The following is a 14,103-nucleotide window of genomic DNA, read 5'->3' as shown; positions in this document are numbered from 1 at the left end:
GGAGAAGCGATGGTGGGCCCGGATTCTGACGAATAGCTCGAGGCCATGAAATCCGAGATAGAATCCATGTATCAGAACAAAGCATGGACTTTGGTGAACTTGCCCGATGATCGGCAAGCCATTGAGATAAATGGATCTTTAAGAAGAAGACGGACGTGGACGGTAATGTTACCGTCTATGAAGCTCGACTTGTGGCAAAGAGTATTTTCACAAGTTCAAGGAGTTGACTACGATGAGATTTTCTCATCCGTAGCGATGCTTAAGTCCGTCGGAATCATGTTAGCATTAGCTGCATTTATGAAATCTGGCAGATGGATGTCAAAACAAGTTTCCTTACCAGTTTTCGTAAGGAAAGGTTGTATGTGATACAATCAGAAAGGTGTTGTCGATCCTAAGGATGCTAAAAGGTATGCTAGCTCCAGCGATCCTTCCATGGACTAGAGCAAGCATCTCGGAGTCAGAATATACGCTTTGATGGATTGATCAAAGTTTTTGGGTTTATACAAAGTTTGTTAGAAACTTGTATTTACAATAAAGTGAGTGGGAGCGCTACAAAATTTCTGATAAGTATATGTGAATAACATATTGTTGATCCGAAATGATGTAAAATTTCTGGAAAGCATAAAGGGTTGTTTCAAAGGAGTTTTTCAAAGGAAGACCTGGATAAAGCTGCTTACATGTTGGGCATCAAAATCTATAGAGATAGATCAAGACGCCTGATGATACTTTCAAAGAACGCACACCTTGACATGATTTTGAAAGAGTTCAAAATAGATCAGCAAAGAAGGAGTTCTTGGCTGTGTTACAAGGTGTGATTATTGAGTAAGACTCAAGACCTGACCACAGCAGAAGAGAGAGAAAGGACGAAGGTCGTCCCCTATGCTTTAGACGTGGGCTCTACAGTATGCTATGCTGTGTACCGCACATGAAGTGTGCCTTGCCATGAGTTGATCAAGGGGTACAATAGTGATCCGGGAATGGATCACATGACAGCGGTCGAACTTATCCTTAGTATCTAGCGGACTAAGGAATTTTCTCGATTATGGAGGTGAAAAGGAGTTCGTCGTAAAGGGTTACGTCGATGCGAACTTTGACACTAATCCGGATGACTCTGAGTAGTAAACCGGATTCGTATAGTAGAGCAGTTATTTAAAATGGCTCCAAGTAGCGCGTGGTAGCATCCACAAGATGACATAGATATTCGTAAAGCACACACGGATCTGAAAGGTTCAGACCCGTTGACTAATAACCTCTCTCACAAGCATAACATGATCAAACCAGAACTCATTGAGTGTTAATCACATAATGATGTGAACTAGATTGTTGACTCTAGTAAACTCTTTAGATGTTGGTCACATGGTGATGTGACCTGTGAGTGTTAATCACATGGTGATGTGAACTAGATTATTGACTCTAGTGCAAGTGGGAGACTGTTGGAAATATGCCCTAGAGGCAATAATAAATTAGTTATTATTATATTTCCTTGTTCATGATAATCGTTTATTATCCATGCTAGAATTGTACTGATAGGAAACTCAGATACATGTGTGGATACATAGACAACACCATGTCCCTAGTAAGCCTCTAGTTGACTAGCTCGTTGATCAATAGATGGTTACGGTTTCCTGACCATGGACATTGGATGTCGTTGATAACGGGATCACATCATTAGGAGAATGATGTGATGGACAAGACCCAATCCTAAGAATAGCACAAAAGATCGTGTAGTTCGTTTGCTAGAGCTTTTCCAATGTCAAGTATCTTTTCCTTAGACCATGAGATCGTGTAACTCTCGGATACCGTAGGAGTGCTTTGGGTGTACCAAACGTCACAACGTAACTGGGTGACTATAAAGGTACACTACGGGTATCTCTGAAAGTGTCTGTTGGGTTGACATGGATCGAGACTGGGATTTGTCACTCCGTATGACGGAGAGGTATCTCTGGGCCCACTCGGTAATGCATCATCATAATGAGCTCAATGTGACTAAGGAGTTAGCTGCGGGATCATGCATTACGGTACGAGTAAAGTGACTTGCCGGCAACGAGATTGAACAAGGTATTGGGATACCGACGATCGAATCTCGGGCAAGTAACGTACCGATTGACAAAGGGAATTGTATACGGGATTGATTGTATCCTCGACATCGTGGTTCATCCGATGAGATCATCATGGAACATGTGGGAGCCAACATGGGTATCCAGATCCCGCTGTTGGTTATTGACCGGAGAAGCGTCTCGGTCATGTGTGCATGTCTCCCGAACCCGTAGGGTCTACACACTTAAGGTTCGGTGACGCTAGGGTTGTAGAGATATTAGTATGCGGAAACCCGAAAGTTGTTCGGAGTCCCGGATGAGATCCCGGACGTCACGAGGAGTTCCGGAATGGTCCGGAGGTGAAGAATTATATATGGGAAGTCCAGTTTCGGCCACCGGGAAAGTTTCGGGGGTTATCGGTATTGTACCGGGACCACCGGAAGGGTCCCGGGGGTCCACCGGGTGGGGCCACCTATCCCGGAGGGCCCCATGGGCTGAAGTGGGAAGGGAACCAGCCCTTAGTGGGCTGGGGCACCCCCCCTTGGGCCTCCCCCTGCGCCTAGGGTTGGAAACCCTAGGGGTGGGGGGCGCCCCACTTGGCTTGGGGGGGAAGCCACCCCCCCTCCCCCCTTGGCCGCCGCCCCCCTTGGAGATCTGATCTCCCAGGGCCGGCGCCCCCCCCAGGGGTCCCTATATATAGTGGGGGGAGGGAGGGCAGTAGCACCACAGCCCCTGGCGCCTCCCTCTCCCCCTGCAACACCTCTCCCTCCCGCTTGCGCTTGGCGAAGCCCTGCCGGGATCCCGCTACTTCCACCACCACACCGTCGTGCTGCTGGATCTCCATCAACCTCTCCTTCCCCCTTGCTGGATCAAGAAGGAGGAGACGTCGCTGCTCCGTACGTGTGTTGAACGCGGAGGTGCCGTCCGTTCGGCACTCGGTCATCGGTGATTTGGATCACGGCGAGTACGACTCCATCAACCCCGTTCATTGGAACGCTTCCGCTCGCGATCTACAAGGGTATGTAGATGCACTCCTTTCCCCTCGTTGCTAGTATACTCCATAGATGGATCTTGCTGATGCGTAGGAATTTTTTTTAAAATTCTGCTATGATCCCCAACAAAAATAGCCAACCAACAGGTTGCCGTCGGTCCGTCTCGTCTCCGAGTGGCCTTAGGGCCATGTCAACACGGTGGATCCCGGCCCTTGCCGGCGGGAGGGCTCTGTTTTTATGTGTTCCTTCGAGTTTTGTTAGGGTTTGTGTCCTCGGGAAGACGAGACGGCGGCGGCTCCCAATAGATGGAATAAGGTTCTCTCAGCTTAGCTCCCGTCCCGGTGGTGTGTCTAGCATCGTCGGTGAAGGTATGGAGGTGTGTCTCTGGCGGATCTGTCCTTGGTGGATTAATTTGGATCTGGTCATAGTTAGTCTACGTTGGTGTGTCTTCAGGTTGGATCATTCTGATCTACGCTACTCTTCATCGGCGGTGGTTGTTATTCTGCTGCATTGGTCGTATGAGGCCTTCGCATGATGACTTTTCGACTGTCTACTACAACAAGTTTTGCTTGACCCAGGCGAGAAAGGGGCGATGGCGGCGGCGCACCTTCATCTCGCTTCAATGCTTGTAGTCGTCTATAATTGTTCGTTATACTTTCATAATTGAAGATGAATAGAACGGAAGTTTTTCTCGAAAAAAATCCAACCAACACCCCACAAAACCCCTCTTAATTGTTGTGTCTAATGTCCCTTCAATTTCCGTAATGAAGCAAAAAAAGGCATGTATTAGTGGAGGTGCTCGTTTGGTTATTAGGAAATTAATTACGCATGCATGGTCCAATCAACGCCGAGAAAAAACACCATGCGATGGTGCAAGCACCTTCACTTGAAGAGAGATTAACACTTGCTTTTCATCTAGCCCTGCCCTTCACCTGCCGTTTTGGCGGCCGATGGAAGGAGGAGAATTCCGGTGCCTCCGCTTTGACTAGTAGTTTAGATTAGAGTTTTTAGTCTTTATAGGTGCGGTGCTCGTACGAATGGCAATGCTTTTTCTTCGAGTTGGTATTTTGGGCTCTGATCCTCCTCAAGTTTGTCCATCAGGACATACTCGACGGAGCTCCGGCGTAAATTCCCGCTCGTCTTCTTAGGCATTGAGGTTAAGGTTTCTCATTGTGTGGCTATACTTGGTGTCAGGTGTTTTAGATATATTCAAGGGTCCAATAGTGACGACTGCGTATATAGGGCGCTGGTCATTAGAGGCACGTGCACAAAGATTTCTGGCTGTCATCAACAAGGTCAAGCCGGCGCCGATAGGGGAGCGGTGACAACGGCGCGTCGATGCTTGTTCTGGCAGCGGTGGTGGTCGTTTGGTGCTCTTGGAATCTCGATATAATTTAATTATGTTTCCATGTTCTGTACTCCCGATGAACTTTGATAATAGATCTGGACCCTTTTTCGGAGAAAAAGATCTATCTTGCTCCATGGCATTTAAGCAGTATCTTGTTCAGAGGGAGGCGGCGGAGCAGTCCGCGCGTCACCACCGCGGGACGGAGCCGGACGCCAACGTGGACGGGCGTCTCCTCGCCTGGGTGTACCGCCACACGCTCATGACCACGGAGACGGACGCTCGCCGCCTCCAACGGAAGAACACCAAGGCGCTCCGGCTAGCCATTGAGCAGTCGGAGCGCGAGGCGAAGGAGGCAGCGGCGGAGAAGGTTCGGGTGGCAAGGCTGAAGCGGGAGCAGGATAGGGCGGTCCGTCGGAGAAGGGGCTCATCATCCTCTTCGACTCTGACTCCGACGGCGGCGACAGCTGCACCTCGTCGTCCGACGACCAAGACCCTCCACCAGCCGCGGACGCCTACAGCTGCGCCGGCGACCGGAAGGGCAAAGACCCGGCGAGGAAGTGGTGATTTCGGCCCCCCTCCTCCTCAATGTTTATATCGTTTTAGTTGTAGAAGTTTATAAACTTGTCCGTGGACGAACTATGATCTTTTGGTGGTGAAGTATGTTTATCCGTTTGCACCCGATCTTGTGCTTCTTTGTAACTCAATTTTGTTGTCTGTCGTCTGATCTTGTAGGATAGATCAACGTGTGCATGAGTAGTATGGATATAAGACATCGGATATGAGATACGCGGATGCAGAATGGCAAATATGAGGGGTGCCGGGCACGTCTGCGGGCGTTTGAGGAGCCGGATTTGCCAAGTCCGGCTGTAGATGCTCTTATATTTAGAAACGGAGAGAGTAGTTGATAAATGGGGCCGGATTAACTAATAATTCTACAGCTAGCTGAGCATACGTGTCCATGCATGTCAACGAGCCAGTAGAACAAACCAAAGTACGAAACGTAAAGTAGACACATGGAATCAAAACCATACAACACAATGGCCTATATACGCCTCCCGTGACCCGGATGATCGGGGTATGCGAGCTCGTAGCGCTGGCATGCCCGATATATTCCTTTGTCCGTTGCTATGCTCCACAAATGGGAGTACTTTTCTTTTTTTGAAACTAAAGCAAAGTCTCATGGCTCAGCTATCAGGTTTTGTTCTTTGGCGAACAGATTATGCTCCAATGGTGGTACACACGTAACATGCTAGTACAATAATTAACAGTTGCACATGATCTTTACAAATTACGTCAAGGGTCAAAATAATTGGCTCGACTAATCATGACATGAACGAGTCACTTGCATGCACTTGCACACTACACCTGGCCTATAAATACCACCCCAAACAACCCCAGAAAACCATCCCACGCTAGCAAAGCCTACCAAGCTTAGCCACAAACCAGTAAGAGCAATGGCGCCCTCCAAGCTCGCCCTCTTCCTCGCCCTGAACCTGGTCCTCCTCGCCGCCGTACAGGGCTGCGGGCCCTACTGCCCTCCTGTCATCCTACCCCGCCGATCCGCCCACCGCCTGCCGTGCCATCGACCGGCGGGGGCAGCTGCCCTATCAACACGTTGAAGCTGGGCGTGTGCGCCAACGTGCTGAACCTACTGAAGCTCAGGATCAGTGTGCCGGCGAACGAGCAGTGCTGCCCGCTCCTGGGCGGGCTCGCCGACCTCGACGCCGCTGTGTGCCTCTGCACCGCCATCAGGGCCAACATTCTCGGCATCAAGCTCAACGTGCCTATCGACTTGACCCTCCTCCTCAAGCAGTGCGGCAAGAAGTGCCCGGCCAACTTCACCTGCCCCATCTGATCCATCCATCCATGGATGAATATTGTACATGCATAATCGTTCTACTCGTAACCAGTTTGCATGTCATACGCGCGCGCCATACGTATGCTTTTTCTGTTACAGTTCATATGTCAAGCGTTTGCATGGGCTCCCTCGCTCGTGCATGCATGCTTGATAAGCTTGTGATTGATCAATGTCATTGTCTCCCGTTATGTTATCTAAATGCATGATTTGCATATTTGTAAAAGGATATACATACTTGTACACGTACCTGGAATAAAAAGTTTGTTCAATACTTCAAGTTGGGTTAACTCGACCCGTGATGTGCCAGCTTGAGTTGCATATTCATATTTAAGCGCATGCATGATTGCATCAATCATGATCAGATTCACATCTTTTCCCATGCATTAGGTACATCTTCTTTCTGTTTTGCCTAAATGATTCTTGATAAAATTAAAGTTCATGCTGAAGATCTTTCTTCTTCTCTTATGCCACCTTTTACATCTTGATGTTCGCTGATCCATAAAAAACCAAGCATGCTTGCATCGTACTACTGACTATTCCGCATGCCATATGTACACTGGTAGATGTCATAAGTGCATGCACCCATACTTAAGTTTTTTCTGAGCACAATACAATCATAGATGCTCACATACACTCACTTGTATGAACACATGCACACACACCCTACCGCTAGGAGCGCCTCTAAGATACTGAACTAGCATATACCATTTGAGATTGACGAAATCACCACCGATGCCTCGTAGTAGATGGGAACATCTCCTCTCACTGAACGAACATCGTCATGTGGCACTTGTGATAAGCAGCCAAACTTGATGAGGAAAGACTTAAATAAATCTAGAAAATTGCGAGTACCGCTGTCAAGTCTAACTGATGGGCTAATTCCACCGCAAGTAAACTAACTATTTGAGTTGTGCTCAATTCGCTATTTAAATTAGCATAATATATTCTACAGTGAATGTGTATGGGTGATCCGTTGTTGTATCCTGTTGTGGCATCTAACTGATTCACACATTTTACTAGTATGTATGCACGTGGAATGCACTTTTGAACATTATGGGGGTGATTTCGATAGGGAAAACATAGACTTGCTAATAGATTCAAGGGGAATTTTTTTTTTGTTGATGTATAGATGCAGAAATAAATTATATTATAAAGAAAATTGGAACTATTATATGCAATCCCCACAATTTGCTAACAAAGAATCCCAAAAAAATGTTAATACAGAAAATAATTAAAAATGGAATTTAATTTTACATTTATGTTTCTCCCCCGTAACGAACTTTTTTTGGGCTCAACGCTTTGTCAACCTCAACCTGCAACATCGCTGGTCCAAGAGGAATCAGTATGGGCCATGTCTCTTGAGAAGGATGAGGCATTCTAGAACATGGTGGATGCAACAATCATGCACTATTCATTGCAAATCCCACTACTTTCAACCGTTGGATTTAGGATGATATAAATGGATAGAATTGATGATCAGCTTCTATTCAAAACTGCTACACTATATAGTAGTATAGATATAAATAAAAGGTCACACAGAATAATAAAAAATTAGTCAAGTCATGTTAACTCGGCCCGTGATATATGGCAACTAATTGTGTAGTACGTACGCAAGCATGCATGATTGCACGAATCATGATACGATCAACGTATTTTCATATTCACTTGCTACATCTTCTTTCTGATCCTTTTCCCTTGTTTTTTTTATCATTGTGGCGCTCGGACGGATGACAACACGTTTTCTTTGGGTTTGTATTCCAGGCTCTTATCCTCTTTGAGTTCGTCCATCTACACGTAGTCGAGAGAGCTCCGACGTAGATCCATGTCATCTCCTTGAGGCGATGAGGTTAGGGTTTCTCGTCATATGGCGAGATTTGGTGGTAGGTGCTTCAGATATATGAAGGGTTCAATAGCGACAACTACGGCCCCAGGACGCTGGTCCTTACATGCACATGCAGGAAGACTTCCCGGTTGTCATATATATGATGAGTTACAACAACAGTAACACATTTGGAATGGCTTTTTTAAGCTTAGGCGACAACAATGTAGAATCGAAAAGAAAAAAATCGATGATGGTTATAAAAAATACTTAGGAGATCCATGAATTAAAATTTAAATATATTTGTGCTAACAAACATGCACATGATATGTGTAGTGGGGGTAAGTTCTACTTTGAACCCACAGACAATAATTATTAGTATGGTGCAAGCAAATTCTAAGTTGAACCTCTGGACAATAATAGTTATGATGTTGTGACACTTTGGACAAGATTTTGGTATTTGCGAATGCCGAGGTGTTTTTCGTCCGGTACCTAGCAATGATGCAGGAACCGCTCCTTATTTGTATGATATTGAGACACAATTTCGGGTTACTAGACGGGTACGGAGCATAGGTTCTACCCAGGTTTGGCTCGTCAGATGACCAGTAACAACACTAACCATGCTTGTTTGGAATTATATTATCAAGAAGTTACAAAGATCAAGAACGCGATGTGCTCGTCAGGTTCATGGTGAACTCGACGAGTAGGGGGTGGACTCTAGAATTTGGGGTAGTAATATTTGCTGATTTTAAAGTTCAAAGATCATTGCTTATACTTTTAAGAAAGTTCAGTTACATAAGACTTTTCTGAAAAAACAAGTAGTAACGGGCGACGGCGGCAGGAGCAAGGTTTCAGCCTGAGCCAGCCCTAGCTAGGAGCAACCACGGGGGCTCTTTATTCACAATAACTTTGTAAATGCAATTTTAGCGTATAGGTTATACGTGAAATGAGATGGGAACGCGGATGCTTAGGTGTTGATCCATAGACTTCAATTTTTAATTTGTTTACGCGCCCTTGTTCACATGAATGTAAGCTAGCTATAATGGTGTTCTCTCACCAAAAAAAGGTTATGATGTGCAACTATTCTGTTTAACTCAATCAAATGGGCTCTATCTTGCACCATGGCATTTATGCAGTATTGAATAGGACCATCTATATGTCAGGAATCTAGGAAAAACACTCTGCACAGTCAGTTTTTCGAGCCGTTGGATGGCACGATCGTGCCTCCACCTGTTAACCTTCTTCCCCTCACATCTTCCTCCCCCGCGTGATGGTTCCTCCTCCCAATTTATCTACCCTACCCTAACCGGCAGCCTCCGCTTCCGGCCAGCGGGCGGGGCATGTACCCCTCAACCTCCCTCAACCGCCATGCTGCACCCCCCCCCCCCCCCCCACACGCGATCTACAGTATACTCCAGCGACACCTGCACCTCCAATCTCAACCTGCATCAGTCAACTTTTGGACTCGCTCCCGCCCGTCCTCGTCGTTTTCACCCCTCACAATGTCCCTGCCTTTGGCCTCGCACAAAACAGACTGTAACTGATGCAAAGAAAAATTCCAGGTACCTGGTGTTTAGCAAACGTGTGTAATTCTTCGTTGGCACAACCAGTGGTGCTGGATTAAGTAATTACTCCCTCCGTCCAGAAATACTTGTTAGAAAAAAATGAATGTATCTAGACATATTTTAGTTCTAAATACATTCACTTTTATCTATTTGTGCGACAAGTAATTCTGGACAGAGGAAATATTATACAGCGAGCTGAACAGACATGTCCATCTGTGCCAACGAGACAGTATAATAAACCAGAGTACCATAGATATAATAGACACATGGAATCAAAACCATATAGCTCCTATATGTGTCTCCCGTGACCCTGATGATCAGGGTTACGCCAGCTCGTAGCGCTGTCATGCCAGATATATTCCTTTGTCCGATGCTATGCTCCAGATTATTACGGCTACACTTGTAAACCCATCAAATCTTTATATCCGCACAGCAGACAACATGCATATAAGAGTACTCTTCTTGAAAACTAAAGGAAAGTCTCCTGGCTGGCTCGGCTCTCACTGGATGATGGATGTTACACACGTAACGTGCCAGTATAATAATGGTTGCACATAAGTTTTGCAAATTACTACGGCAAGAGTCAAACTAATTAACTCGACTGATAATGACATGCATGCACTTGCACACTACAACCGGCCTATAAATACCACCTCAAACAACCCAAGAAAACCATCCCAAGCTAGCAAAGCCTACAAGCTTAGCCACAGACCAGTAAAATCGATCAGTAGCAATGGCGCCCTCCAAGGTCGCCCTCTTTCTCGCCCTGAACCTGGCCCTCCTTGCCGCCGCCCAGGGCTGCGGACCCTACGCCCACTGGTCGTCCCTACCCGGCCGATCCGCCCACCGCCTGTCGTGCCATCGAGCAGCGGGGGCAGCTGCCCGATCAACACGCTGAAGCTGGGCGTGTGCGCCGACGTGCTGAACCTGGTGAAGCTCAGGATCGGTGTGCCGGAGAACGAGCAGTGCTGCCCGCTCCTGGGCGGGCTCGCCGACCTCGACACCACCGTGTGCCTCTGCACCGCCATCAGGGCCAACATTCTCGGCATCAAGCTCAACGTCCCCACCGACCTGACCCTCCTCCTCAACCAGTGCGGCAAGAAGTGCGCCTCCGACTTCACCTGCCCCATCTGATCCATCCAACTATCGATGAATATTATACATGCATAATCGTTGTACTCGTAACTAGTTTGCACCTCATACGTACGCACCATACGTTTATTTTCTATGTTCCAGTTTGGGTACTATATGTCAGGTGTTTGCATCGGCTCCCTGGCTCGTGCATGCATGCTTGATAAGCTTGTGATTGATCAATGATCAGTGTATCCCATTATGGTATCTAAAGGCACGATTCATGTATTTGTAAAAGGATATATGAAGTTGTCTTGGCAGTACATGAAGTTAATTTGTTCATAAGTTTACTAACCCTTTAATAAAAGTTTTATGAATTTTTGTGTGCATAAAGTTTTTAAGATCTAGGAGATATTGATATGAGACGATTAAGAAGAGGCAAAAGCCTAAGCTTGGTCATGCCCAAGGCACCCCAAAAAAATATTCAAGAAGTCTCGAGCGTCTAATTTTTATGTGTTCACATGATATGTGTTATTCTTGGAGTGTCGTTTGCATTTTTTTTGCTTTGCTTGTTGGTATTTTACAATCATCATATCCTGATCACATTTGATAGGGAGAGACACACATTGGTCATGACTTTATAGAAAGTTTTGTGAATTTCACTTATATCTTTTGAGTTATGGTATTTATAGAATTGTTCATTTGCTTCAGTTATACGTAGTGTTAGAGCATTGCAAAAAAAACATGCTTTAGAAAGGATGATAACTCTTGCTTAACTCATACCTTTCTAGACAATTGAATAGCAATTGGTTGTTTGCTTCGATTTATATATTGGAACAAAAATATAGGCATATATGGGGGAGTATAAGGTGGGGATCCACACATTGGAGAGGGGATTGAAGATCGATAAAGGCACAACACGGCAGCGGCTACCTCTTATCTTAGAACCCAAGTTCCTCTCGTCCCTTTCCCCTCTCAGATTCGACACTGATTTGCTTGTAAGGAGCGAATATTGTAAACCTAGCTACCTTAATACAATGAGACTCATGTCATGCTAATAGCTCATCCCACAAGGCTCGTCATGCAGCAGCTCCCTGGCCGCCTGCAGGTTCTCTGTGCCCCGCCACTAGCCACACAAGCCTCTGAAGGAAATATGCCCTAGAGGCAATAATAAAGTTGTTATTTTATATTTCCTTATACCATGATAAATGTTTATTATTCATGTTAGAATTGTATTAACCGGAAACTTGATACATGTGTGGATGCATAGACAAAACATCGTGTCCCTAGTAAGCCTCTACTAGACAAGCTCGTTAATCAAAGATGGTTAAGTTTCCTAACCATAGACATGTGTTGTCATTTGATGAACGAGATCACATCATTAGGAGAATGATGTGATGGACAAGACCCATCCGTTAGCTTAGCATATTGATCGTTCAGTTTTATTGCTATTGCTTTCTTCATGTCAAATACATATTCCTTCGACTATGAGATTATGCAACTCTCGGATACCGGAGGAATACCTTGTGTGCTATCAAACGTCACAACGTAACTGGGTGATTATAAAGATGTTCTACAAGTATCTCCGAAGGTGTTTGTTGGGTTGGCATAGATCGAGATTAGGATTTGTCACTCCGAGTATCGGAGAGGTATCTCTGGGCCCTCTCGCTAATACACATCATAAGAAGCCTTGCAAGCAAAGTAACTAATGAGTTAGTTGCAGGATGATGTATTATGGAACGAGTAAAGAGACTTGCCGGTAACGATATTTAACTAGGTATGTGGATACCGACGATCGAATCTCGGGCAAGTAACATACCGATGACAAAGGGAATAACGTATGTTGTCATTACGGTTCGACCGATAAAGATCTTCGTAGAATATGTAGGAGCCAATTTGAGCATCCAGGTTCCGCTGTTGGTTATTAACCGGAGAGGTGTCTCAGTCATGTCTACATAGCTCTCGAACCCGTAGGGTCCGCACGCTTAACGTTCGATGACGATTTTATATTGTATGAGTTATGTGATTTGGTGACCGAATGTTGTTCGGAGTCCCGGATGAGATCACGGACATGACGAGGAGTCTCGAAATGGTCGAGAGGTAAAGGTTTATATATAGGACGATAGTATTCGGACACCAGAAGTGTTCCGGGGGTACCGGGTACTTATCGGGTCACCGGAAGGGGTTCCGGGCACCCCTGGCAAAAGATATGGGCCTTATGGGCCAAGAGGGGAAACACACCAGACACAAAGGGGCTGGTGCGCCCCCCCCCCCCATATGGGCTGGCCAAATTGGAGAAGGAAAGGGGAAGGAGGAAAGGAAAAATGGAATAGGATTCCCCCTTCCCCCTCTTCCCTTCCTACTCCGAACATGAATAGGAAATGGGGGAGGCCGAATTGGGAGGACCCCAAGTAGGATTCCTCCTACTTGGGGCGCCCCCTTTGGCTGCCTCTCCTCCCCTCCAACCTATATATATGTGGGGGGGGGGGCACCGCTAGAACACACAACATCAATTGTTAGCCGTGTGCGGCGCCCCCCTCCACTGTTTACGCCTCCGGTCATATCTTCGTAGTGCTTAGGCGAAGCCCTGCTCGGATCACTTCACCATCACCGTCACCACACCGTCGTGCTGAAAGAACTCATCTACTACCTCGACACCTTGCTGGATCAAGAAGGCGAGGGACGTCATCGAGCTGAGCGTGTGTAGAAGTCGGAGGTGTCGTACGTTCGATCCTTGATCGGTCAGAGCTAGAAGAAGTTCGACTACATCAACCGCATTGTCAAACGCTTCCACTTTCGTTCTACGAGGGTATGTAGACACACTCTGCCCCTCTCGCTGCTATGCATCTCCTAGATAGATCTTGCGTGAGCGTAGGAAATTTTTGAAATTGCATGCTACGTTTTCCAATAGTGGTATCCGAGCCAGCTGGTCTATGCGTAGATGATATGCACGAGTAGAACACCAAGAATTGTGGGCGATGATCATCATACTGCTTACCACCAATGTCTTGTTTTGATTCGGCGGTATTGTTGGATGAAGCGGCCTGGACCAACCTTAAATGACCACGTTCATGAGACCGGTTCCACCGACAGACATGCAACTAGTTTTGCATAAAGGTGGCTGGCGGGTGTCTGTTTCTCCAACTTTAGTTGAATCGAATTTGATTACGTCCGGTCCTAGTTGAAGGTTAAAACAGCACACTTGATGAAAAATCGTTGGGGTTTTGATGTGTAGATAAGAATGGTTCTTACTAGAAGCCCGTAGCAGCCACGTAAAACTTGCAACAACAAAGTAGAGGACGTCTAACTTGTTTTTGCAGGGCATGTTGGGATGTGATATGGTCAATACATGATGTGATATACGTTATTGTATGAGATGATCATGTTTTCTAAAAGTTATCGGCAACTGGCAGG

General features: G+C 46.2%; 2 pseudogenes across 1 annotated transcript; both read left to right on the top strand.

Moving 5' to 3' along the window:
- The first annotated feature begins 5,830 nt into the window (after positions 1-5,830).
- LOC123168487 (cortical cell-delineating protein-like) lies at positions 5,831-6,511 on the top strand (annotated as a pseudogene). Its single transcript, XR_006484379.1, has one exon. The product of XR_006484379.1 is annotated as a cortical cell-delineating protein-like (transcript).
- Positions 6,512-10,351: 3,840 nt separating this feature from the next.
- On the top strand, positions 10,352-10,752 carry LOC123164040 (cortical cell-delineating protein-like; annotated as a pseudogene).
- The last annotated feature ends 3,351 nt before the right edge of the window (positions 10,753-14,103 follow it).

The sequence above is a fragment of the Triticum aestivum genome, chromosome 7D (genome assembly GCF_018294505.1).
Source record: "Triticum aestivum cultivar Chinese Spring chromosome 7D, IWGSC CS RefSeq v2.1, whole genome shotgun sequence".
In the NCBI taxonomy this organism is placed as follows: domain Eukaryota; kingdom Viridiplantae; phylum Streptophyta; class Magnoliopsida; order Poales; family Poaceae; genus Triticum; species Triticum aestivum.
This window is presented reverse-complemented; position numbering and strand designations above follow the sequence as displayed.